This window comes from Myodes glareolus, chromosome 22 (assembly GCF_982192425.1).
Source record: "Myodes glareolus chromosome 22, mMyoGla1.1, whole genome shotgun sequence".
NCBI classification, from domain to species: domain Eukaryota; kingdom Metazoa; phylum Chordata; class Mammalia; order Rodentia; family Cricetidae; genus Myodes; species Myodes glareolus.
The window spans coordinates 1,127,518-1,153,151 of record NC_142047.1 but is presented as its reverse complement, the minus strand read 5'-3'; the positions used below and the strand labels follow the sequence as shown (position 1 = coordinate 1,153,151).

Below are 25,634 nucleotides of genomic sequence, written 5' to 3'. Positions count from 1 at the left end.
CATTCATCAGAAGTAGACTTGCTCAGGTGTTGGAATTTTTAAAAGCTCCTTTACAATTTGTGTAGTTTCTTGGAAGTAGGAGTGTGGTGGCAAGGTACACCCAGGCAGGGGTGGGATTATCATGAGGATGGAGACTGCTAGATCCCCTACTCATCGGGAAAAGCGCTCAGGAGCTAACTGTTCACTGATGCTGCCTATTTTGGCTCTCTCACTTTGACACAGACTTAGGTATTCAAGGATCTAACAAGGAGTGTATTGACCATACTGTCCTTCCAAATAGAGTTCTGGAGCTGCTTGCACTGTCAGAAGAGAAAGTCTTCCTGTGGGACTGTACATTTTGATAATGAACACTTTGATGATGTGCAGTGGTGTATTGTTGGAGGCTGTTCCTTCTCAGCCGCTCAGACCTGAAATAATCATACAGAAACTGTATTATTTGCAATACTTTGGCCAATAGCTTAAGTGTATTTCTAGGTAGCTCTTCTATCCTAAACCAACCCATCTCCGTTATTAATCTGTGCATCACCACAAGGTCGTGGCCTACCAGCAAAGATTGGGCATTCTCTGCAGAGGCTTCTGTCTCCTGTGGCAGCTACATGGCTTCTCCATGACTCTGCCTATTTCTCTTCTATCTCTGCTTGAAATTCCCACCTGGCTTTACTGTGTTATGCCATTGACTTAAAGCAGCTTCTTTATAAACTAATGCCTCTGAAAATGGTCTGTCAGTTATTCTAGGCCTTAGCCAAAGTTGGTTGCTCCAACCTTGAAAATGAGACTTTGGGTGATTGCCCAGGTAACCAGTTGACTCTATCATTTATTGCACATTTTGGAAGTTGCTTGATGGCACTTCCTATCTACTCAAGTAATTTTATTTCCCTTCTCAGGTCTTCAATGGGGTTGTAGACTAGATAGTTGTAGTTACTTTCCTCTCATGACTTGGCCAAGCTATTTGTAATACAAGACTTATACGCCTTATTGTAGGATAATTATTGAAACATTTAGCATATATTTCTTGTTTGATATTGTTTATCCTGGTTGTAATTCTAATTTTTATACTTGATATTTGTTCTTATTGTGTATAGTTTTGTATTAGACTTAGAACTCTTTTCTTTAAACAAAAGGGAGAGGTGCTAGGGCAAGTCCTTCAGCTAGTAGCCTTTAAGATACCAGCCCACTTGGGCATGACCTCTTATAGTATAAATGCCATCGTAAAGTGCATGCTTGCTCTCTCTCCCGGCTTCTGGATTTGGTTCCTGTTTCCCGTTCAAGCAGAGGACTGTGATCTGTGAGTCTACTTCTAAATAAATAACCCTTTATTATACTCAATTCTGAGCTAGTGTGGGATTATTTTATAATGTCCATTATCAGTGGTGATGATAGTAACAGTAGAACCGTACATTTGTTGGGATCTTTCAAGTATCAGGCACTGTATTTGACTTTCATATGTAGTGGCTTTGGTAACATCATCCTTATTTCCTTTACCAGGGAGGGTGCTGGAATACAGGTAGGCTTTTGTACCCATCCTCTCCTCTGTCATAACCAGGAAGTTTCCCAGAATGGATTGGTACAGGTCTTCTTGCCTCAGTAATGAGAGGGGGTGAAGTAGGTGAGTATCCATAGACTATGGAAGGAGGAGTTAAGATGGGTAGGGTGTCAGAGAAAGGGGTTTAATATTTATTATTCAGTTAGTCTTTCACCTTTGAGAATTTCTATGAGGCAGTGGAAATGACCTTCCCATTTCGAGAATAGACGACATTCCTAGAAAGTTCTTTGCTTTGTTAGGGGTTAACCACTGACTTGAGTTCAGGTCCCCTCTTCTTGTGATACTCTAGGGTTTGTAACATGAGTAATTAAGTACATACTAGTTTTTTCAGAATGAGGGGCGCTTAGTTGGAAGATAGTACACAGTGTAATTTATGTGCCCCTTGCACACTGAAAGTTGTCATTTTTAACATGTGACTCTAGGAATAGCTCCCCATTCTTTCATTGGGATAGCCGGAGCCATGACAGTTAGGGCTGGCCTTGTGCTGAACAGACTGTGGTGGGTCACTTTCTTCTTTCTTCTTTTTTAAGTAATCGTTTAGAAATGTAATGGGTGAAGTCATCATTCCCCACCCCATTCCCAATTTTGTTTTCTCCAGGGTGTACATACAATGTAAATATGGTAAATGACTGGAAAAGATGATAAAGAAAAAATTTCCCAGGATCTAAAATACACTAGGTAGAGGTTTCCAAATAGATGCTCCACTTAAATGCCTATGTGCTAATATTGTGAGCTCTCAGCGTAGAGGGCCACATCATTCTATCAAAAGAGAACCTCAGATGGATTTGAATAACAACCTGTTGCTTGATTTCATGTTGGTCTCTTATGTTTCTGGCTTTTCTCACAGAAATGTTAATTGGCCAGATGACACCTTTGCTTTTCATGGAGTGGCTGGTCATGAAGCAGAACAGAGACTAAGATGCTTGTGTGTGGGAGTGGGAGGGGTGTGGCAGAATGGTTTTATATACTCTGGCTACATTCAAGCATATTGTTGGTTGTAAACATTGGTTAGCATCAGCAGGGGTGGCAGGAGTGATTTGATGAATACATGAGTATTGACCAAGGTATGTGACTTAAATAACTGGTTTAGACAGAGGTGGGGAAAAAGCTGATGAGAGAATGAGTTAAGATGAAGAAATGGTTCATGCTGGGTCTTTCATCTTTTTTTTCTTTTAAATAAAACATGGGGCTGATGAGTTGGTTTAGTGTATATAAGTTCTTGCTGTACAAGCCTGAGGACCTAAATTCAAATCCCAAGAACCCATGTAAAAGCTGGGCATGGTTGGAGTATCTGTAACTCCAGCACTAGTTGGGGAGGTGGCAGAGATAAAATAGGTAGATCCCAAGACCTCTCACCAGCCAGCATAGTGTAAACAGTGAACTTTAGGTTCAGTGAGAGACCCTGTCTCAGGGGAGTGAGATACAGAATGATAGAGACTAGTTTTTACAACGTGTACACCCATCTGGAATCCTCCTGTGTGTCAGAAGGCATCTGGCTTAATCTTCATGGTTGTTTAATCAGCAGCTACTTGTTTTCTCCACTCCACTGCTCCTGGCACGTTTGCTAAGTTTTCTAACTTAAAGCTGATCAAGACACCTGCCCCTGCCCCATTCTGGGGTTTAGGTAATCCTGACCATGCTTCACTTGTACAGTAAGAGCTCTTACCCACTGAACTTTCTCCTCAGCTCCACATTTTGTTTAAAAAACAGAGCCTAAAGGCCCAGCATGAATCATTTTCCGCCTGATGTTGATTTGTGAAATCTGCTTTCTCTGGAATTCTGGTTTCTTTAAATAGTAAACTTGCATTGTTAAACAAGTTTCTGAATGACTTTGACTTAATGTGGCTAAAAATAGGAACATATAACTGTATAGACATATTTTGGAAGATGGGTAAGAATGTTAAAAATAGGCTAATAATAACCAATGACAGACTAATCATTGGTTGCCAGATGCTGTGTCTCTTGAGAAGACTTGAAACTGATCAAGATTTTAGACCTAGCTTCCAGAGGAACCAGAGAGGGTGGCAATTACATTTTACATGACAGCAATGCAGAGGGTAGGAACCTCTAGAAGGTTCCTTATCACGTCCATTGTAAGAGAGGGAAACTGATTGACTTGGTGCAGTGTCAGAGGGTAAGAGACCGATGCTTCTTTCTCTTTGTGAGCTTTTGAAAATGAAGTTGAGTTTTTGACTGAAAGAAAAAGATTTTTAAGTACTCATTTCCAAAATTATAGTGCATCAGGGAACTGTTCCAAAATAATCTTGAGAAGGATATAAGACGGAGTAGGGCAAAGATGGAATGAAATTGGTCTTTGCTTGCTCTTTGCTGTCTCACTAAAGATACATAGCAATTTTATTCTGAATACCTTTGACCTATTCCCTTTCCACGCTTTCCCTCCGGTTTTGCTGCCTTCTTCTTCCTTTTCTTCTATATTTATTTATTTTTCTAAACTTTGCGTGTATGGATAATTTACCTGCATATATGTGTGTGCGCCAAGGTGCATGTCTGGTATCTGTGGAATGTGGAAGGTGGCATTGGATACCTTGGAACTGAAGGTACAGAAGGTTGCGAGCCACCATTTGGGTGCTGGGAATCGAACCTAGACCCCTGGAATAGCAGCAAGTGCTCTTAATTACTGAGCCATTGTTATTTCTCCAGTCCCTAATTGACATTTTTGTAATAAAATTTTCTAATGCAATAGTGTAGCCCCATGGTGGCTAATCTTAGTTGTAAACTTGGCAGACCCAGGGAGACAGGAAGAAAGAACCACAATTTAGAAATTATCTGTGATCATGTCTATGGGGGCATTTTCTTGATTAATGATTCTGGGAGAGCCTAACCCACTGTGAATAGTACATCCCTTGGCAGGGTTCTGGGTTGTATAAGAAACAGCTGAACAGAAAAAGGAAAGCAAATCAGTTAAGCAGCATTCCTCCTTTGGTCTCTGCCTCGGGACCTGCCTTGAACTCCTACTCTGTCTTCCCTTGATGATGGACTATATAAGATGAATAAATTTTTTTCTTCCCAAGTTGGTTTTGGCTATGGCATTTGTCATGGCAACAGGGTATTTATTGTGATAGAGCTGACCATGTAATTTTTGGTGAGGATTGTGACAGCATTTGCCACTGTGTCTGAAAAAGCCAGTGAGTGCTCAGAGCTTAATGAGCCTTTGTGGGAATTTGGAAGATAATGCTGAGGGAAAGACAGACAATGAGGCCTGACCTGTGAAATTTCAAAGGGAAACAGAGACTCTATCAAGGTTGTTTGTGTGATATTTACAATTAAGAATCTGTGAATATGAAATCTTTTGTGTTTTGCTGGGAAAATGGAAGCGGGTTAGTTGAGGTTGATAAATCAGCTGTGATTAATAAGGGACCAACATTATTGAGGTGAAATCTGGGAAGTCTTTCCTTAGGGTCACACAAGCTGTGGTCCAGTAGGGAGTGTGGCAAGGCTGCACATCAAGCTGGCAGCTGGACTTGGCAAATGATGTAGAGGCATCTCCCATGTGATCCTGGCTTTGCAGGCATGATGAGATCATGGAGAGCAGCTGAGTTGTACTGCATGCCAGGGTCGGCATCCACTTGAAGAGAGGCCTAGCAAACTGCAATAAGCTTATTTCTTGGTTACTGCTAGTGAACAGACAGGGTATGGTTTGTCACAGGTAACATCCTGAAATGTTTAAGGTTGATGTGATTGATATTAAGTAGATAATCTAACAACTTAACATTGTACCTTGCACCTCATGGATTCTGGGACTGGGGCCAGGGGTGAGGGTGAGGACTCAGATCAATAGGACCCAGAATTTCCAAACTATGTTCTAGTCCCAGCTCTTTACCTCTGTGTTTTCTGCATTAGAACTTTCCGCTAGGATATTGTTTAAGCAAAAAGAAGTTCCTGCTTTAAAAAAAAAAAAGAAAAGAAAAAAAAAGAAAGAAAGAAAAAGCAAAAGGCAGAAACTGCCATCTGCTTTTATAAAGGAGGAAATGGAAGCCCAGAGAGAGAAGAGAACCAGGAGGCAACTCTCTATCTCAGCTTCCTGGCTGCTGTTCCTGATCTGTTCTCAGTCATGCTCTCCACTAAATCTGTAGGCTTTTTAGCTTCCTGCATGGGCTTTCTGCACTCTGTACTCCAGGGCTGCCTTCCTTCTTTATCCAGAACTGCTGAACTGCTTCTCTACCTGAGCAGTGCTTGCTGTGTGCTCAGAGCCCCCACCTTGCTCCTTTCAGTCCTTGGCCCTTCAGCTGTGCCATATCACTTCCACCAGAAGACAGCCAAAGATGGCAAATTTGGGAAATGAACAGTCTCCTTGGGAGTCCGCATGGGCTAGAAGGCTCTATATTGAACACTGAATCACTTTTAATGCTTGCTTCACCTGCTGCTTATCCATATTTGCTTTCAATAAAACCAAGCAGCCTAGAAGAGCCTGAGGAGAGCCCATCTTTCAGGGCCAGAGACACCTACGGGGCACAGTAGGAATCCAGGGTTATAGGAATGTTTTAGTAAGTTAGAATGTTTTCCCCAGAACCAGTAGCTATCTAGAAAAGGAGGGGGTGGAGTAATCTCGAAGGATAAGAATGTCTTTCCTTATGTTAGACTAGTGGTAGACCTTAAATTTACTTTATTGCATCCTAATCTACATGATAAGGCTTGTTTCCATTCATAACATTTTTGCTACAGATTTGGCCTGTTCTGAGTGAGAGGGTCTGGGGTAGTGGTTGGAGAGGCAGTGAAGATGGTGCCAGCCACTTTGTGTACAGATTGAATTAGTCGTGCATAAATTTTGTTAGCTCACCTACCGTGTCTATTTCTGATGAAATCTATATATAAATTTAAAGCACTACCTTCAGAGTAAGGTTGCTCAGCTTTAGGAGAATCCTTAGAGAACTGAGCTCAGTCCTGGCATCCATCTCCTGGAGGCATTGTTAATAACTTTAATCTTTAATGAGTACTTACTGTATGTTATGAGAATGGTATGTTAGGTTTGAGGTATGGGAGAGATCTACGTTATACTTAAACTTACACAGTCTAGTAATGTAATGAAAAATAAGACTGAGTGATCAATTTTATTGAGTCTTTGCTCCTTGCCAGGCTCTCTGTTAATGATATGCCTATGTCCTGTCATTTCTGTTCTCTTTAAACAGTCAGAAAGGACAGTTTCCATTAATAGCCCATTTTACAGCTGCAGCATTAGGGTTTGTAAAGAGCATATAACTTCCAGGAGGTCAGAGAGATGGTGGTGAGTTTATGCCAAAGACAGGATTTATGCTTGCCAACCGTCTACAGAATACCTGCAGAATCACAATAGTCCACTGCCTTACATGGTGAGAGGGACTTGCTGTGACCCATCAGGCAGTGGGGAAGGAGAGAAAAATTGGCCTCTTGAGTGGGGAGTTTATAGGGAAAAAGTAGAGGAGACTTCCCAGAAAAGGTGACTGCGTGAGTTCAGAGCATGAGACCAGGAGTATGGCTGTAAGGGACCAGCTAGAGTGTAGAGTAGCAAGCACAGGCCTGTATGGAGAAATGTGGGTGGCAGTCTATGCTGGGGTAGAAAATGTGGAAGCAAGAGATCCACCACGCTGTAGAACTCTCAAGGGTAGCCTCCAAACTGTCTTCCAATTATGTAGTCACTAGTCACATGTGGCTGGCTACTTTAACTAAATTGAAATTAAATAATACTAAAAATATACTTCCTTGTTCTCTGTGGCCACATACAATGAATTGCTACTGCAGTAGAGGGCACATATGTTGGATTTTGTATATCATTCCCAAAAGTTCTTTTGGATAGTACAGAACTAACTCATTTCCATACTTGACACATGTCTGGCAGGCTTCAGCTGCTATTCCCTGGCTCTCAAGACTGCAGAATTCCAGAAGATTTGTTCTGGTAGAAGCCTGGGTGCTGATTGCCTATCCCTAAAGTGAGTGGTTGGAGATGGGGTACGTGTGTGTGTGTGTGTGTGTGTGTGTGTATAATGTACAGTTGCTCCAGAAGTGAATATTGTGACATTTTACAAGCAGCACATCATATAAAACAATTCTCCAAAATATATTATTTTTCCTGTAAGCCAAGAGAACTGCTAGTTTCATTAAAAAGGCTGTGGCAAATCTATTTTTAATTTTATTTTTTTATTAAAAACGCCTTACTGCTCAAGATCATAATCTCTAACTGAATAATAGGTGTCATTTTAGAGTTGTGAATAGCCAGCAAAATAGCATGTACTGGAAGCTCTTAAGAAATAGGATTTGGTGCTTTACATTATTGTCGGGCAAAAATAGGTCAAAAAACTTTTTCTACTTCAAATACAATGTTCTGACTTTCCAGATGTAGAGAAGCCATTTAGCAGTTTGAAAAGGATTTTTATTTAGATACTTGTAACCTTGTTTAATTTTATAAACTTTGTTTTGTAAAAAGAGCCTGGTTCTCTTTGAAGAGCTATAGACAGTTGTTAAATATTTCAGACTTTATTTGTGGCCAAGAAATTCTGTTTGGAAAACTTCTGACTCATTCCTGCATTTTCAAATAATTGGTCCCTAGTTTGGATGTGTGGTTTGTGCTGGAGTCCTGATTCTGTCCCTTAGTGTCCATGGTGTAGGCAAGTCCTTCTCTTCTTCTGCATATCTCCTGGTTTTCTACCTTAGCATTCATCTTGCTTTGTTTTGCTCTGGAGGAATCATGGTCACACCCATCCATGATGGCTTCAGGGAGGATGATACAGGGCTCTGGGTAAGAGATTGGGTAAAGATGATTGTTCTAGTGTTTGCCCAAAGGATAACCCATGAACTGGCCAGAATCATAAGATGGTAAGCCTTTGGCAGGAACTGTTGAACTACATGTTTAAAGGAGGAAGGTGTTTTTTTTTTTGTTTTTGTTTTTGTTTTTGTTTTTGTTTTTGTTTTTGTTTTTGTTTTTGGCTTACACATTCCAGCAGTGGAATGGACCAGTTGCTTTCCAGGTTGGTGAGAGTATGTGGCCAGACTTGCTCTTAACTGTACCAGGAAGAAGAAAGCTCCTGCGAGAATATAACCTTTATGGTCCACACCAGCAAACCCTTCCCCTTGTTCCCACATCTCACAGGTTACACAGCCTCTACAAACAGCACCATCATCTGGGGAGGGGGCAAATATTTAACATATGATGTCTGAATCATAACATAGACTGAAATGACCAAGAGCAAAAGTTCTAGACCACACCATACCTTGTCTGACAGGGCTAGACAGATCATAAGCCATTGGATGTATTTTTAAAGGCTGATTTAGTTGAATTTCTGTAGCTTTGATGGAAAGAGGCCCCTTAGAAATGCCTCAAAACAGATGTCTGTGTGTCTGCCAAGCAGAGACATTAGGAGGGATAGGAACTTAGAGATGGGAACTCACCTATGACTGCTGTAAGGATGTAGGAGGGCAAATATCCAAAAGCTATTATAAACACTATATTGTTAGATGCATTTAGAGAATCTCTTGCTTCACATTTGACTTTCCTTGTCATAGAGGCCTTAACAGTTTTTGTTCATAGGTCAAAACTGATGTGAGAGACTGAATTGCATCACTCTCAGTATTTGAGGAGACAGACTTCAAAATCAGTTTTAAATTAGTATAGATATGAGATGGTCCTAAAGACTGTAAAACTGCCATAGACTGTTCATTTTGAGGACCAATTTTGCTTTCTGGAACTAAATACTTTCTTGTGGGACTTCTCTTTATTTGTCTAGATTTTAAGGTGTTGGATGTCCACCTGGTCGATTTGAGTGTCAGTTTGGTGAAATTGTTAAGTTGGGTAACTTTGAAGTTGGATAGAATGCTAAGGCAAGTCTTTATGGACACATGCTTTTCCTATGTTGTTTAACATTGTTTCAACCTTCTTCTCTGTGGAGGCTGTTTCTCTAATGATTTAGCCTATGGGTTGTTCCATAATAGTTTCATAATACATGAGTTAGTAGGGTGAACAGATTTTTTATATCCTATGCAATAGTAAGTGCTTGGCTATTGTATGAACACCGACCTCCTGCCCACTTTGGTAGGTGATTACCATTGGTCAGTGAGGGTCATGGTTCTTTACAGTGAGTGATGTATGTGACAGGGCTTCATACCTGGCAGCCAGGCAGTAATCACTTTTTTAAAAAAATAACCATGTAAATGGATTATTTTAAGGCAAGCCATTCTGGCTGTAGGGAAATTAAGAATTTTGTTAAGAAGTCAACGGACCCCTCCAGCATTTGTCTTTTAATTCTTGAGTGAATAAGTCTTGTTTTCAATAGATGCTCCCCTTTTGTGATTTGTGAGAGTCTTAGTATTACTGAGGACAGTATTCTCTGCCAATATGCTAAGATGAAGGCATCTCTGAGCTCTTTAACTTTTCTGCTTAGCATGAGCAGTGTGGGAGAGGACCAGCCTTCCCAGGTGCATAGATTACCCCTTTCCTCTGACACAGTATATTCTGTTGTCAGGGCTGTTTCTGAAGCTGCTGTTGAGGTACTGGATATCTGTGTTTTCTTTCCTGACATGACATGGATTTTTCTGTCCTGGAAGTAATTCATTTCTTTCATTTCCCCCTCACCCTTGATGCAAATAAAAACCAGGGGGAGCTGTCATGGGAAGATGAATGAAATTAATTCTGGAATACCATCAGTGACATCTAGGAGCCCTTAAGGGAGTGATAAGGGAATAGACAGCAACTCAGAACTGGCAGCTGGATCCCACCCCTAGTGGGATGAGCTATTCTAGAATGTTTCTGAGTTATGCTGCCAAAGGTGTTTTGTTAAAAATCAGAAAGCAGTCTGTCTGCCTACCTGCCTGTCTGTCTGTCTGAAAAAGGATCTTATGTAGCTCAGACTGACTAAAAACTTATTACGTAGCTGAGGAAGACCTTGAGTTCCTGAGCCTCTTTCCTCATCCTCTCTAGCACTGGGACTTTTATGCAGGGCTGAGGGTCAAGTCAAAGGCTTCTTGTGTGATACACAAGCATTCTACCAACGGAGCTACATCCCTAACTCAAGGAAACATCATCATCAGTTATTTTACCCCAGTGTTATACAAGTGACTACAAATTGAGTAGAGGAGAGAGTCTGGCAGCCACAGTACCAGCAAGAATGAAAGGAAACCCTTACATCCAACTAGGTGATAAAATACTGGGTAGTGGTCAAGAGTAGGAGTCTGCAAACTGGGCCAGTCTGTCTTCATGAGCTAAGAATAACTTTTATATTTTAAATGGTCTCTCAAGACATTAAAATAATACTCTTTTCTGTCACAAGGAAATGACTCAATTTTAATTTCTCTGTCCACCAGTAAAGCCTTGCTGGCCCATAGCCACATATATTCTATCCTTTTGCCAACTTGCCTACTGTCACAGCTGACTTGTATAGCTGCAACTGAGATCATGTGCCAGGCAGAGCTTTAAGGATTTAAAATCTGACCTTTTCCATAAAAAAGTTTGCAGACTTCTGCATGACTATGCAATTTGTAGAACCTTCTTGCCCACAGGCTGTGTGGAAGATGGTAAAGTTTATTCAGTGTACCAGGGAGGTGAAAAGTGCCCTGCTGGGCAGGGAGGGCCTCCATGGTGCTCTTGCAGGTCAGTGTCCGCAGTATTCAATTTTCCTTACAGACACCATGCTGCCACCCACGATTGCTGGAGGTGGTCACTCTCACCTGTGTCCAGTTTTCTGAGGTGGGAGTGGGGGTAGTTTTTTTTTCTTTTGAGTTTTTAAACTTTTTTTTATTGCTTTTATTGAGCTATATATTTTTCTCCCCTCCCCTCCTTTTTTCTTTCCTCCCCTTCTACTCTTTCCCATGGTCCCCATGTTCTCAATTTACTCAGTAGATCTTGTCTTTTTCTGCTTCCCGTATAGATTAGATCCATGTATATCTCTCTTAGGGTCCTCTTTGTTGTCTAGGTTCTCTGTGCTTATAAAATGTAGGCTGGTTTTTCTTTGCTTTATGTCTAAAAGCCACTTATGAGTGAGTAATATATTTGTCTTTCTGGGTCTGGGTTACCTCACTCAATATGATGTTTTCTAGATCCATCAATTTGCCCACAAATTTCAAGATGGCATCATCATCATCATCACCATTATTTTGCTGTGTAGTACTCCATTGTGTAAATGTACCACATTTTCCTTATCCATTCTTTGATTGAGGGGCATTTAGGTTGTTTCTAGGTTCTGGCTATGATGAACATAGTTGAGCACATGTCCTTGTGATACAATTTAGCATCCTTTGAGTATATACCCAAAAGTGGTATTGCTGGGTCTTGAGGTAGTTTGTTTTCTAATTTTCTGAGAAATCGCAATACTGATATCCAAAGGGGCTGTATCAGTTTGCATTCCCACCAGCAATGCAGAAGTGTTCCCATTACTCCACAACCTCTCCAGCACAAGTTGTCATCAGTGTTTTTGATATTGGCCATTTACAGGTATAAGATAGATTTTTTCCCCAGTTTGTTTGTATGGTAGATTACATTAATAGATTTTTTTTTTGTGTGTGTGTGTGTGTGTGTGTGTTGAACCATCCCTGTATCTTTAGGATGAAGCCGACTTGATCATGGTGAATGATTTTTCTAATGTGTTTTTGGATTTGATTTGTGAGTGTTTTATTGATTATTTTTGCATTAATGTTCATGAGTGAAATTGTTCTGTAATTCTAGCTTAGTAATGTCTTTGTGTGGTTTGGATATCAGGGTAATTGTAGCCTCATAAAAAGAGTTTGGCAATGTTCCTTCTGTTTCTATTGTATGGAACAATTTGGGGAATATTGGTATTAGCTCTTCTTTGAAAATTTTGCGGAATTCTAAGCTGAAACTGTCTGGCCCTTTTTTGATAGGGAGACTTTTGATGACTCTTTCTGTTTCTTTAGCAGTTATAGATCTGTTTGATTTGCTTATGTGGTCTTGATTTAATTTTGGTAAGTGATATTCAGAAAATTGTCCATTTCTTTTAAGTTTTCCAATTTTGTGGAATACAGGTCTTCAAAATTTGACCTAATGATTCTCTGAGTTTTTCTAAATTTCCATATCTATTGTTATGTCCCCTTTTTCATTTCTGATTTTGTTAATTTGGATATTCTCTCTCTGTGTTTTGGTTAGTTTGGATAAAGTTAGATTGTCTATTTTGTAGATTGTTTTTTTGGAGGAACTACCTCTATGTCTCATTGATTCTTTGTATTGTTTTCTTTGTTTCTCTTTTGTTGATTTCAGCTCTCTATTTGATTATTTCCTGCCATCTAGTCCTCCTGGGTGAGTTTGCTTCTTTTTATTCTAGAGTTTTCAGGTGTTCTGTTAACTCACTAGTGTTGTATTTTTCCAGTTTCTTTATGTTGGCATGTAGTGCTATGAATTTTCCTCTTAACACCGCTTTCACTGTGTCTCATAAATTTGGGTATGTTGTATGGTCATTTTCAATGAATTTTAGGAAGTGTTTAATTTCTTTCTTTATGTCTTCTGTGACCTATTGATGATTCAAGTGAGCATTGTTTAATTTCCAGGTATTTGTGGGCTTTCTGAAATTAGTGTTGCTGTTGAATTCTAATTTTAAGCCATGGTGATCCAATAAGATACATGGGCTTATTCCAATTTTTTTATATCTGTTTTATTACATATGTTTTGTTAAATAGTATGTGATCAGTTTTTGAGAAGGTTGCATGAGGTTCTAAGAAGGCGGCATATTCTTTTATGTTTGGATGGAATGTTCTATTTGGATGTCTGTTAAGTCCATTTGAGTAATAACATCTGTTAGTTCCCTTAGTTCTCTTTTAATTTTCTGTCTGATCTGTTCAGTGGTGAGACTGGGATGTTGAAGTCTCCAACTATTATAGTATGGTGTTTAATGTGTGATTTAAGCTTTAGTAGTGTTCCTTTTGCATATGAAAGTGCCCTTGTATTTGGGGCATAGATTCATAGTTCAATATTGTGATTTCCTCTTGATGGATTTTTTTCTATAACTAATATGAAATGTCTTTCTTTGTCTCTTTTGATTGATTTTAGTCTTTCTTGTTAGATATTATAATAACTACACCAGCTCTTAGGTCCATTTTATTGGAAAATTTTATCCCAATCCTTTACTCTGAGGTGATGTTATTGTGTGTGTGTTTTCCCTTCTTTGGGATTTGCTGATATGAGATCATCTATTTTCTGTGTTTTTGTGGCTGTAGCTAACTTCCTTGGTTGGATCCTTGTTGGTTTTAGTCTTCATTATCTTGAATGACAAAGCTGTCAACACCCAGGAGGGGTGCTTGAACAGTCAGATAGTGGCTGGATTTTTCTGCCAGTCATCAGTTTCCATTTGATTGTTGAGCAGGTGTGAGAGGGAGAGACTCTGTGTTCTGGCAGGGAGAGTTGCAGAGACTTAAGATAATGCAGCCATTCACTTAGTAAACATGTAATACCTACTGGGTGTCAGGAGCTGTAGTAGGCACCAGGTATGCAGAAAACAGCCAAGCAGCATCCCTTTCTCAGTGAACTGCATATTCTAGAAAACGGATAAAAAGGATAGAGCACAGTGAATTACACAACATGATGAGAAAGAAAAAGGGCAGTAGAGACTAACTGGGCATATGTGCAGGGTAGGAACTCATGATTTTATAAAGGGAATTTATTAAGTCTCTGTTGGCAGGGTGTGTAGTTTACTGGTAGAGGACTTGCTTAGTATGTCCAAAGCTCTGGGTTTATCCTCTGCGTTAGTTAGAAAAGTCTCTTTGAGAAGGTCGTGCTTGATCTATGTCTGAGTCAAGCAAGCCCCTTAAATAAGTGCAGAAGAACATTGCAGAGAGAGAGGGAGGGAGGGAAGGAGGGAGGGAGAGAGAGAGAGAGAGAGAGAGAGAGAGAGAATATGCAAGGGTGATGAGTCAGGTGAGCCAGGTGAATGATAAGCCAGGTCATTGAGTGAAGGCAAGGAACCACACTGATTTTATGTCTTGTCATCCATCCATCCATTTGTTTATTAATGTCTTTCAGTAGGGATGCCCTTGGCATCAGGAACTACTTTCAAGGATTTTTGACGAAAATGTTCTGGAACTTAGAGTAGCCCAGAGTTGTCTTCTGAACCGTACTTTTTTCTCCTTTATCCTCTACTACCAAGCTTCACAGAGGAGTTTCCAACAAGAACATTAGCTTTTTTGGCACATGGTTTTGTTCCCCTGGTTGCTGTGTGCTTTCAGAGGGTAACTGTTATGCTCGAATCCACGAAGTCCCACAAAAGCCAACAAGGAGACCGAGTCCTGTATGTAAAAGCAAAGAGCCTTTATTTTATGCAAGTTTGCAAACTCGGTCTCTTTGCATGTCCAATATATTGGAATAAATGGAAAGCCCTGAACTCAGAGTTGGGTTTTTATAGTAGTAAAGGTGGGGGTGAGGGATTTCTGAGGTTCAGGACCTCTGATTGGCTGACATTTGTCTAGGGTTGTACTGGTGAGTGTGTGCTGGCAGGTGATCCTCTCTACAGCGGTTGGAATATTAGGCATTTGCTTTGGATGGTCTATTTTTGGGTGGTGCTTGGGTAATCTCAGTTCTTCCCACAACCAGGTGCAGCTTCAGGGTAAAACTACTGACACTCAGACCTCCATTTAAACTTACCTATGGCTGAGTCCTACTCTGGCATGTGATAATGGTTGAAAGTAAAGATCTTCCTTTGACTGCTCTGTTTCTATTTAGCTTATCATGGCTGGCTCTTACAGTAACCTCAGTGTGGGTTTTAAAGACCCTTTCCCATTTACTCTTCTCTGAACTCTGCTGTAGTCTTAACATGCTCTTGGCCATCTCTGTCCTCAGAGATTTACCAGTTGAAATAAGAGGGCAAAACCTTTGCATCCAATCACAGTCACTGTCAGTGAGCACTTCAAAGCAAGTAACTTGAAGGTTCTGTGGTTTACCATAGATGGAGGTGCTGACTTGGTTCTGAGTACCTTCTCCCACCTGTTTTGCTAGCGCCCTTTAATTGATCTTGTCACAGGCAGAACTCACTACTCTCTCTCTTCTGATGTCGTCTTTACCTTCCACCTCTTTTGCATGTGTCTTCTTTTTGTGCCCCCCTCCCTTTCTTTATGCCCAAATTGCTTGAATACTTCAATGCTTATCTCTGGTTCCTCTCCTCTGTTCTATTCTCTGGCTCTCTCTGCAGGGCCCATCCAGAGCACTGACTTTCTAGGTTTTGTTCTCAGAGCAGTAATGTTCCATCATTTGGGGACCATGTTCTCAGTGTCTTCTCATGAGCTGCATCTAGATTTACAGAACTGGAAGTTGGGATGGGCCAGTCAGTCTGCCAGCAACTACCCATGTGACTGCTTTGCTCTTACAGTGAGAACCTCTGAGCCTGGCAGTTCATCTAGCTTCATCTTAATCTGTCTGTAATGCTGTCTGCTCTGCGTCAGCTGCCTATTTTAAAAGAACATCTCTGCACAAGGCTCCTTCACAGGCCACGGTGTGGTAGTCCTGAGTTCACGTTGTATAGTAGTGAATGAGTGCAGTCTTGAGTTCCTCATGCTCCACTAGGATCACTTAGACATTGTTGTTTTGTTTTTCCTCTTTGTTTTAAACCATATCCTTTTGTGTAGATATGGTTCATTTTTACTGTCACTGCTAATAATTTATATATGGTAGGATTTATTTTTGCCTGTTTTTGGTGGGGAGGGAACTGTCTTGGGAGAAGTTGTGGTTTTCAAGTTTTGTTTTTTTTTTTTTTTTTGTCTAGGGTGGCTGTTTTGGGTAATCCTGCTGGGCAAGTCTCTTATCCCTGGCTAAATGAACTGATTTCCAAGGCCATTTCCGCTTGCAATTCTATGTCTCACATTCAACTGTGTGGAAAGGCTATTATTTTAGTAGCCCCAAAATACCAGGTCCTGGTTCCTAGTGTAAATGGATTAAGTAAAATGCTGTAGGTTCCCGAGTGACTACTGTAGGCAATGGGCCATGAGATCATGCCACAGGTCCCTGTGGCGGCAGGCAGTGGGCAGTGGGTCCTGAGTGCAGGCAGTCCCAGGCCGGGACAGTGCAGTGTGCCATGAGGGGCAATGAGTCCCAGGCAGAGAGCCATGTGGTGGGTGAGAGACCTTTATGGGACAGCCAGTCCCATGAGGAGAGACTGATGGATGGGCGTACCATGAGACCACGCTGCAGGTTTCCGAAGGTGTCTGGTTCTGGGCAGGGAACCATGCAGCCGGCAAGAGACAGATACTTAGACATGCCATGCAGAGTAAGGCTGGATATTTATTTAATGGGTTATGGAAGGGAAGGGGAGAGGGGGTAAGGGAAGACGGGGGAAGAGCAGAGAGAAACAGAGAGAGAGAGAGGCAGAGAGGGGAGGAAGGGGAGAGTGGGGAGAATGGAGTGAGGCAGAAGCTGCCTCTTTGGGGGAGAGACGGAAAAGAGAAGGGACTCAGGTTGGAAGCTGAAGATCAGTTTGCCTCGGCAGACAGGGGAGGGAGTGGGCATGGCTTGTCTCTTAAAGGGACAGAACAGACCATTACATTTCCATCTCATTTTTAAAATAAAAAGGCAGGAGTTTAGGCATAATAGGTTAAAGGAATTGGGGCGGCACATTCTCAAGACTGCTTTTTGCTTATTTGTGGACATCATTTGGGGGGATCTGAGAAAGCTGGGTGCTGATCACATCCTAGTGTAGCTGGTCTCTTTGTTCCTGTCTGGTGTTTGTAGTATGGAAATGTCTGGTGTCTCTTACACTTGTTTAAGGTATTGGTAGAATAGAGGACAAAGTTAAGTTTAGGAAAGATAATTTTCGGACCAGGGAATTGAGACGGATGTATCTGACCTGTTTAAAGTGGATCCTTCAATTTGGCTCTCTGGAACTCACAAGAATCTTTGGGTTTGTGAAAATAGAAGTTTTAGACATATGCATTGTATAGACAGTAGCATATTTACGTCAGAATGACTGTGCAGATATTTTTGCATAATGAAAAGTATCTTTAAGACTATGGAAGGCAGCAGGAGAGAGAAATTTGGTAACTTATATTTGTCCTCACACCTTTATAACTTGCAGGTATTGTACTTGTATTTGTATTTTACTGAAATTTGTTTGGCGAGGTTGTCCTTTTAAACTGACAAAACCTCTCAACTGTCAAACTGCATCAGAGATATTTGAGAAGGATGAAATTTTACTTGAATTACTGATTAAAAAACGACAGAGAACTTACTTGGTTGGCACCTAGAGCTAGTCCTCAGGGTCCTCCATGGTCACTGAAGATTGTAGTTGCCTTTTGCTGTTTAGTGCAGGGCCTGCCAGGCTCCAGAAGATCCAGTGGGCTAAGAAATCTGTAGGAGGATAAACCTACCTTGACCTGAGCAGCTAGGCTGTTGATTCCAGCAATTCTTTCCACAGTATGGTGATCTTTAGTTAAGATGAAAGGCAGTTTTTCCCAATAGTCAGCGCTTGGCAGTTGAAGTGAATTGCGGGTGGACATTGTTCTATGCCTATTTGTCTTCCGTCTTCTTTGGAGGAAGTAAAGTGCTGCTGCTAGGAGCCAGCCTGTCTCTTTTTGTTATGAAAAGTCTTTTAATAATTAAATATTTAAATGCCATATTCCCCAGATCTCTGAGCAGTTGAGGGCTGTTTTTCAGGTGTAACTGCAGTATAGAATCTGCCTAGAGAGCTGGGCCTGAGCTTAACTGTACTGGCTCTTAACAGGTAAGATTTATACTCATAAAAAGACAGAAAGAAGAAAATACTGCTTGCAGTAGAAGGTTAGTGGCAGAACTCACAATAGTTCTGGAGAACTCACAACTCTGGAGGCAGAGGCAGGTGGAACTCTGTGAGTTTGAGGCCAACCTGGTCTACAAGAGCTAGTTCCAGGACAAGCCCCAAAGCCACAGAGAAACCCTTTCTCGAAAAATAAAATACAGAAACAAAAAAATTGTAGAGGACATTTTAATATATTTTAAATGAGGGTTAGATTAAATATAAAGTATTTGTGTAAGAGACTTAAAAGTACATACCAGTTTAAAAGATGAGACTTATTGTTTTTGTAGTCTGAAATGAGATGCAATGACAGACAGTTATAACATTTAACAGTAAACATAGGTGCATTTAAATTACATGTATGAACACATACATACAGTGAACAGGAATTGGGTGAAGTGGTTGCTCTTGGTGGGCTCTACCAAAGGCATGCCACTGCACAAAACACACATGCAACAGAGTCAACAAGAGGAATTTAGAGACAAAAACGTAAATAAACCGGGGACCAGGCAGGGTATACTTTAGTAAAGATGGTGGGACTTGGTCCCACCTGACCTGGCTCTCAATTAAGATGGCAGCAAAGTCACCTGACCTCAGTTAAGATGGTGGTAAAGTCACCTGACCTCAGTTAAGATGATGGTAAGTTCACCCATGTAATAGAATTAACATTGGGGAACCAGGCAGGGAATACATCAGTAAAGATGGTGGAACTTGTTCACTTGACCTGGCTCTAAGTTAAGATGGCGGTGATGTCACCTGACCTCAGTTAAGATAGTGGTAAGGTCACCTGACCTCTGTCAAAACAGTAGCAATCACGTGTTGTATGAAAAAACCACAATTTTTGAGCTGCAGGGATTTTAACATTTTTTTAAACAAAGATGGAAAAGTGTAGGAATCTGTAAGTAGGACATTAAGGCCTGGGGCTTTAGGGCCTCTGAAAGGCATCCCAGGGGAGAGGTTGGATTGATGAACTTGGATGGTTTGTTACCCATAGCTGAAACCGTGAAAACCCGTGAAACAGCAATACCACAAGGCCTATAATGGGACTGCTCTTCCTATATGTGGGTTGTAAATGGGCGTCGAACTCTGCAGGTTCTGTAGGAGAGCGTCCTCTGCCTACGGGTGGGGTGCTACATCCTGACTGGATCCAGTCGGGATAACTCAGAAGCCAGAGAGGCCAGAGGCCACTCCAAGTGGCCTTTCATAGCAGGGGAAGAAAGAAAAGAAAAGAAAAAGATGTAACATGAGGGCCGTCTTGTTTGGTTTTCTGTCCCACCCAATACCCTACAGCCGGCAGATCCCAAAGAAAATCACACAAAGAACTCCATAAGATTATAAATTGATTGGCCCATTAGCTCAGGCTACTTATTAGCTCTTATAACTTATGTTAGCCCATTATTTTTATCTATGTTAGTCACACAGTTCAGTACCTTTCTCAGCGGACAGCTTACATCTTGCATCTTGCCTCTCTGGTGGTCTGGGCAGAACCTGCTACCTAGAATACTCCTGTACTCATTGCTCCACCTCTACTTCCTGTCTGGTTGACCCACCTATACTTCCTGCCTGGCCAGTCAGTGTTTATTTAAAATATGATTGACAGAATACAGGCAATTCTTCCACACCAAAAAGAGAAAGAAGAATCTGAGGGACCTTGGGCCCCCAGTCACAGGAGGACCAACCCCGCATCGTCCATTCATGATTTTAGCTAAGGGAAGCAATCCAGATATGAATGTCAGCAAAGGGCTCAACTGTAGCCATAAAGACCATGGTTGGGGGTTGTCCGTCCCATTTCTAGGAACACCAGAAGATTTCTGGGAGCTCAATGGTCTATTTCTTGGATTGGAGAAGTGGTTAAACTGACTGAAATAGGGGAAATTCACCAATTGGAGCTGGCGTTGTGCCGAGAAATCATGCTCAGGCATATGGAACACATGGTTGTTGTTGAAAAAATACCTGATTCTGGATCCTGACACCGGGAAAGGGGTTCATGACAGGAGAGCCTCTCAAGTCTCATGGCACCAATGAAATTACCTGGCACGAGTGAGAAGGAAATATGGAACACACAACAAACCCGCTTAGGAGTTTATTAGAGGGGGCATGCACAGGCCTGGGAAGTCAGTGTGCAGATAGAGAGAGAGAGAGGAAGATGGCGCATCCAGCTTCTTAAAAGCTGCCTGGTACATGCGCACAGGGGTTGATGTGGCTATGTCATACGCACATGACAGGGCTTATCATGCGTGCAAAGGCTTAGCTGAGTCGTACGTGGATGATGCAATCACACATGCGCTCAAGGGCTTAGCTGAATCATATGTAGATAATGTTATCCACACATGTGCGTGGATCACTTGGGTCCTTTAGCATCTCCGGGGGCCATTAGTCACTTCTGCCTGAGGGCTTGTCTGCACCTGTATGATCCTTAGAACCGGGAAGTATCAGCGGTATGTGGCTGAAATCATTACACCTAGATCTTGTAAATGTTACCTTATTTGGAAGTTTGCAAAGATCAAGTTAATGATTTTTGAGATAAGGAAATAATTGTTATGAACCCGGTCAGTCTTCAAGGTCTTCTCATGGACCTTTTAAGAGAAAAGTCACAGGGGATTGAAAACTTAGAAGGAGAAAGGCCTTTATGATTACTTGACAACAATGAATACTTCTGCATTCAGTATTCTAGGTGGTGTGTCTGTCTACCCTGGCACTGGAGTTCATGAATACATGATGGAAGGTACATAGTTCCTGAACTCCACCTTTCCCATAGGCTCTGATCAGTCACTCAGTGTCCCCATCTCCCTCGTACCAAGGGGCGGCATTTCTGTTCACTGTTCCCATCTGTTCTCCCATAATGATGCTTGCATGCACACATTTTATTCTTGCCAATTGCAGCTGGGAACTTTAATTGCTTCCAGTATGATGGAGTCAGGATTGATAGGTGATTGATAGATGATGCCTCTATTTCTGTCACTGCTTCATATTTGGGGAGTTGGTGGTCACTCACATCCTGAAATGAATAAAATGCTCTCTGTAATATGTCCTTTGGGAAGTTTGTTCTTCATGGTGGCATGGTCATTTGGGGTCTTTCTGTAGTTTTCTGTAGCAAAAGTTACTATTCTCTGCAGGTAGACTTGAGGATTATCTGGAAGGCTTAGTCATAGTATTGCTCATTTAAATAATCAACCACTAAAATCACAAATGGTAAAATTTGAAAACTCATTCCTGGAGATGACTGTATCTGTTTTCTTCACTTTGTATATAGGAAAATAAAGGCCAAGCATGTTGTGTCTGGGATGATCTACAGTAATATCTGCCATTGGCCTTTACTTACAATGCCACTTGCTTCTTTTTCCTGTCCTTCAAAACTCTGCCATGCTGTGTTGGTGTACCACAGCTGTCATTCAGCTTTATAAACAAACATTTATTGTGGCTATACTGTGTGCCCAGGTCCTGCTAGGAGCACATCTGCTAAATTCCACACTTGGTTCTTGTCACATCCTGGTGCTATTATTAGTAGACAGTGTTTAGATTTTGTAATTGGCTAGACCTTTACATTCTACAGCTTGTTAAATTAATCCTTATGTGTGAAATGGGAATAATGTCACCTTAGCACAACTCCTCAGTGGATGTTTATTGGTGAAAGGAAGAAAAAAATAAGTGGATAGAGAAGTCAAGGAAGTACATGTATTTTAGAAAATATTAGTCAATAGAATATTAGATGAGCCCAAGGGCCTGACTGTATGTGGCTGATACCTTTCAGTTTTATAATTTGTTAATCTGCAAAATGAAGTTAGTTATAATTGCCTTCAAGTACTGTTGTCAGCATTAAATGGAATAATGATATAGGTGAGATATAGCTGTGGTTTCTGGCTGCTGTGAAGTGGTGGGATCTGTAAGAGGTGGATTCTAGAGAGAGCTCTTTAGGTCACTGAGAGGGGAGTGTCCTTGGGAGGGTTTCAGGTACCTTTGTGGAACTCCTGAGTTATATGCCTTCCTATTTGACCACATGATCTGTCTTCATTCTGTTGATGCCATTTATCTATAGGAAATGTGTTGCACCAGACCTGTAAATCTCTAGAACTGCAAATCAAGCAAACCTGTTTTTGTTTGTTTTGTTTTAAAACTTACCTGTCCCAGGTATTCTGTTTCAGTGATGAAACTCTAAGTACCTGCCGTAGTGCCCAGAACAATGTCTTGATATCGGTGGGCATTCAATAAATAGAGTAGTTATTAATAGCTGCTACCAAGGCAAGTGGGGAACATATCATCACTGAATGTGTGGATCTCTGGGGTAAATGTAAAAGACTTACTATGAAGACATCAATACAGAGGCATGGAGTGCATATGAGTCAGAAGATAGCAGAGAGAACTGTCCACAAAGACAAATCTCTGTCCACAAAGAGTCTACCTGGAAAATTCCTTGCTATCTAAGGGGAGGGTAGAAAGGGCAGAAGGAGCAGATGGCTGCATGTACATGGAATTATGCACAGTTATACCATGTATAGGTTGCATCATTGGCTCAGTCCTTAGAGGACAAAGACTAGGAACACATTATGACATGGTACATGTCTAATTGAATGGGTGAGCCTTTGTTCTGGGATGATAGATTGTTTCATTTCTATTCCCAGTTATGTGTTCCATGTGAACTTTGTCCTGCTGTTGTAATTTTTTCTTAGTCTATGTAATGAGACTATTAACTTAGATGCATAATTATTAGCTTATACTATATATTGTGTTTTGTTTTAGGCAGACACAAAGAAAACATGTGGTTTAGGTCCTTAGATTGAAGACAGTTTCAGTAGACATAGGCATGGAAGCCAAGAGTAAAAGGTACATTGTGGTACTGTGAACATGTATATACACAAACTCATTCCCTTGTACATAAACATTTTTTTGATGTCAAAGTGTATGATTTGGTCTGGTTGCAAGCTTTTGACCCTTAATTGGAAAGCCTCTTGGCAAAAGTCATAAATGTGCCTGTCCATTTGTATGTGCCTGTGTGTATATGAGTACATGCATATGGGACTAGAAGCCAAGCTTGAGCCATGAGTATTTCTGCTATTCTTTTTAGTGCAGCACTTTTATTTGTCAGGCAGGGTTGTAGGGACAAACCCATTATCTGTGTGTCTTACACAATAAAGGGACACTTCTTAGATATGCAAAACATTCAGCTGCAAATGATATGTCTGTCTTATTCCACACATACTTTGAGAGACAGCAGGATCCTACTAAGTGTAGTGTCCTAGATCCCTGTGACTAGAGAATGTTGAAAATTAAGGATTATTTTGCTGTGTCCTACGGGCTCATTTAGTTCATTGATGAAAGCTTGTAACATGGCCACTGTTTCTTTCTAGTTGCCAAGGTAGACCAATTTTTTTTTTTTAATTTTATTAAATTATAAAAAGTTTCCATTTACGCCCCTCCTCCCAACGCCCTCCCACTCCCCCCCCCTCACCTCCTCCCTCTTTGTTCCCTAGGGAAGTCAGGGTCTCCTGCCCTGTGGGAAGTCCAAGTTCCTCCCCCCTCACTCCAGGTCCAGGAAGGTGAGCATCCAAACAGACTGGATCCCAAAAATCCAGTATATGCAGAGGAAACCAGTCCCAGTGTCATTGTCAATGGCTTCTCGGAAAGACTGCAGGCCAGCCACATTCAGAAAATCCGGCCACATTCAGAGAATCTGGTTGGATCACATGCTCGTTCAGTCACGGTCCATCTGGCCTTGGTAAACTCTCATTAGATCCGACCCCTTGTATCAGTGGGTGATAGTATCCCTCGCAGTCCTTCGTCATTTTCTTCCTCCTTTTGCTCCTCGTTTGGATCTTGGGGGGCTCATTTCGGTGCTCAAACGCGGGCCTCCATCCGTATCGTCATCCAACGCCAGATGAGGGATCTATGGTGATAAGCAAAATATTCATCAGTATGGTCACGGGCCAAGGCCGGTTCAGGCACCCCCTCCTCTGTCCAGAGAACAATCTGGGGATCTCTCCTTGGACCTGGGATCCCATATATAATCAAGTTTCCTGTAAACTCTAATATGACTCCCTTAGTTGAAATATATTCTTCCCTGATCCCACATCCATCCTTCCTCCCTTCCCCCCATCCCGGTCAACCGAGCTTTCTCCATTCCTCCCCTACTCCCTTCTCTCTAACCCTCTCCCCTTCCATCAACCCTCCCCCCCCCCCATGCACCCAAGGTTACCTGGGACTCTTGACTATTTCCTACCTCCTGGCGGATAGGTAAATAATCTTCATCAGGTTCGTCTTCTTATTTAGCTTCTCTAGGATCACGAATAATAGGCTCAAAGACCTTTAATTATGGTTAGAATCCACTTATGAGTGAATACATACCGTGTTCCTCTTTTTGGGTCTGGCTTACCTCACTCAGTAAAGCGTTTTCTATGTCCATCCATTTGCATGCAAAATTCAAGATGTCATTTTTTTTTACCGCTGAGTAAAACTCTAATGTGTATATGTTCCACACCTTTTTTAACCATTCTTCTATTGAGGGGCACCTAGGCTGTTTCCAGGTTCTGGCTATTACAAATAGTGCCGCTATGAACATAGTTGAACAAACGCTTTTGTAGTATGTTTGGGCATCTCTAGGGTATATTCCCAAGAGAGGAATTGCTGGGTCCTGAGGGAGGTTGACTCCCAGTTTCCTGAGAAACCTCCACACTGATTTCCAAAGTGGCTGCACAAGTTTGCATTCCCACCAACAATGGATGAGTGTTCCCCTCATTCCACATCCCCTCCAGCATAGGTTATCATTGGTGTTTTTAACTTTAGCTATTCTGACAGGTGTAAGATGGTATCTCAAAGTGGTTTTGATTTGCATTTCCCTGATCGCTAAGGAGGTTGAGCATGACCTTAAGTGTCTTCTGGCCATTCGAAGTTCATCTGTTGTGAATTCTCTGTTCAGATCAGTACCCCATTTTTTAATTGCGTTAATTAGAGTTTTAGTGTCTAGTTTCTTGAGTTCTTTGTATATTCTGGAGATCAGACCTTTGTCTGATGAGGGGTTGGTGAAGATCTTCTCCCAGTCAGAAGGCAGCCTTTTTGTCTTACTGACAGTGTCCTTTGCTTTACAGAAGCTTCTCAGTTTCAGCAGGTCCCATTTATTCATTGTTTCTCTTATTGTCTGTGCTGCTGGGGTCCTACTTAGGAAGTGGCCTCCTGTGCCTATATCTTGTAGACTACTTCCCACTTTCTCTTCTATCAGGTTCAAAGTGGACAGATTGATGTTGATGTCTTTAATCCATTTGGACTTGAGTTTTGTGCAAGGTGATAGATATGGATCTATTTTCATTCTTCTACAGGTTGACATCCAGTTATGCCAGCACCATTTGTTAAAGACGCTTTCCTTCTTCCATTGTATACCTTTAGCTCCCTTGTCAAAAATTAGGTGTTCGTAGGGTTGA

General features: G+C 41.4%; 1 protein-coding gene across 9 annotated transcripts in view; it reads left to right on the top strand.

Annotated features, from left to right (window-relative positions):
- The window catches only part of Large1 (LARGE xylosyl- and glucuronyltransferase 1), a 439,219-nt gene that overhangs the window by 62,201 nt on the left and 351,384 nt on the right, over positions 1 to 25,634 (top strand). The gene's annotated exons all lie outside the window — the stretch shown is intronic.